General features: G+C 39.4%; 1 pseudogene; it reads right to left on the minus strand.

The window, feature by feature from the left end:
• Positions 1-926: 926 nt before the first annotated feature.
• LOC100686570 lies at positions 927-2241 on the minus strand (annotated as a pseudogene).
• Between the last annotated feature and the right edge of the window lie 379 nt (positions 2242-2620).

Raw genomic sequence — 2620 nt, forward strand, 5'->3', positions numbered from 1 at the left:
ATGCCCTGAGCTGACCGTGGCACTAAACCACTGAGCCACCCGGGATGCCCCTAGGGCTTGGAATAGATATTTACAGCTAATTTAAATCCACTTTCAAATGACAATATACCACTTCATCAATAGTCTGAGTATATTATCACAAAATAGACCTAATTCCTTCTTCTTGTTCTCTGTATCATTGCTGCCAATCTTTTCATTTATAAATTAGCATACAGAAGCACATAGGATACATACATAAGCATACAAATTCGAATATATTGTTGGTGTTATTATTTTTAAAAATGTATTGTTGGAATAATTAAGAATAAGAGGAAAGATTTTTTAAATTTTATTGTCACTTATTCCTTTTTTTTAATTATTCCTTTTTTAATGCTCTTCCTTTACCTAGATCTGAGTTTCTGACATATTATTTTCACTGTCTTTAAAAGACTTTTTTTAGAGACAATACTTCTCCACTTTGTTTTAGAGTCTGAATTATCTTTACATAATTAAGTTAATTTAGGCACACTAGTTTGCATTTTATAGAAAATAGTTATCTTTAGGTTACATACAGGAATGAGTATAATTTGCAAATGTTACAAAGATGATTCCGTTACAAAGATGATTCCAAATCTCAGCTAACCTCTCCCCTACATTGCAACCACTCATTTAGTCTTCAGTGAAAATAAAGACCAAAAATAATTGCTTAAACCTATCACTGTTTAGGATTCTGGTGGCTAAGTAATCCCTGAAAAAGCAGTATGCCATGATTATTAGAAAGCTCAGAAAACCAGCAAGCCTTAACTGAAAATAATTTAACAGAGGGCCACAAATTTTGTTTTCTTAAGAGGAGCTAGAAATTACAGATGTCATTTAGTAATGCGTTGACATGGCATTACCTAGTGTGAGTGTTGCACAGAAACTCCAGGGCACCTCTTCCTGATTTGTTACTTTATATAAGCTTCTACTGTCATAGCATGGTCCTGCTCCCCAGATGTATAGACAGTCACGAGGCAATAATGGCCTTCTTCCTCCTGTAATCTGTTGGCGGTTCCAAGACCAACCTACAGCCAATGGCTCCAAATAGGTATCCCAGGAACAGCCATCCAACCCAGTCATTAAACTTCTCTAAAGAAAGCAGTCTAACCTTGGTTTTTCTAACCATGTATTTTTTTGTAAACAAATTAGAATCCATGGCTTTCAAATTAGCCAAAATCTGACCTGAGAAAAACATCCCAAAATTCAAAAGCATCAGTATCAGTTAATCTTGCCTTCTCTAGAACTCCTGGAATAGCATATGTTGTCTGAGTAGAAGTTGATCTTTTTTTTTTTTTAGAAATTGATCTTTTGTATCCTAAGATATTTACACAAAATCCCTCAAAAAAATGCCCTCCATTTATAATCCATGGCCAGAGCTTTTTCATCTGCCATAATCAACACTGCTGATTCACCATCAGTCAGGAAAGAAATTGCAGCTGCCACTATACCACAGGGCTTGATGAATGTGGGTTTTGTTTGGCCATCTGCTCCAGGGAGAAAGGATGGATGGAATTACCTTTGGTAACTGTATCTTTTCATGGTACTCTTTAGGATACAACATCATAGAGGAGCCCTTCATCTTGTGTCCTTATGGTCAGGCTGTGGGAATAAAGTACATACTCGTCCTATTTCAGTCTGAAAAAGCAAAGGCAGTGACCATTTGCTCTGCAGAGAGCCCATTCTCTCACTGGTGGAGAAAGCCACCAGAAGGAGTTCAAGTGATAAGAAATTCAATTTGAATTTAGAGATTAAAAATAGTGATGGATCCAGAGTCTTGGCCTTGTTGAGATCAAGAATGATTTTCCTCATCTTCTTTGGTTGGCAAATAGAGATGTCCAACATTAACTCCAAAACACCTCCCACAAGTCCATCACATTGGCCAGAAGCAATGAAGCCAACACCTGTGGTCATGGCTTGGTTGGCAGAGATGCAGGCTCGTGTGAGCAGAACTCTTGTCAGAGAAGCCAGCTCCAAGGGCAGACTCTCCACCACATTGCTTGTGTTCACTTCCTGTGTAACTGTGCCAAACATGATATAATCAACAACTTCATTTGGAACACCGGTCTGATACATCAAACCCGATAGTGCTGTTCTAGCCAAGTCATGCAGTTTCAGGCACATGCCTGACAGCACAGGAGTGCAAACACCATCCACCACCTGGATATTCCTTATATGTATTGGGGTTTGAAGACTTTTCCCATTTGGATGCCTGGTAAAGCTCATAGCCAGGAGGACAGCTCATAGCTGGAAGGACAGCTCATGGTTGGAAGAAACAACTCAGTCTTCAAAGAAAATGTGAAGACTTTTTTTTTTTTTTTTTTAATAGTAGGAAGATTTTTAAATGTCTAAGTCAAGATGGAAGTCATCCTGAAGTCATCTCACCTAGTTTCCACCATCCTGGGTCTTACCTGAGTAAAAGGTCTAGAAGTGAGTGACAGGGCTCAAAAGGACCTAGAAGTGACAGGCCTAAAAAGGCTTCCTCCCACCAGTCAGCATCTTTGCAGGCTCCTGGGTCCTGGGGGTGCTGCCCTCTGGCTGTCTGACTGAAACCCGACATCCTTTCTCGGGCCTCCTTCCTTCCACTGGAGAAAGAGTCCTTTAC

Source organism: Canis lupus, chromosome 19, assembly GCF_011100685.1.
Source record: "Canis lupus familiaris isolate Mischka breed German Shepherd chromosome 19, alternate assembly UU_Cfam_GSD_1.0, whole genome shotgun sequence".
NCBI classification, from domain to species: Eukaryota; Metazoa; Chordata; class Mammalia; order Carnivora; family Canidae; genus Canis; species Canis lupus.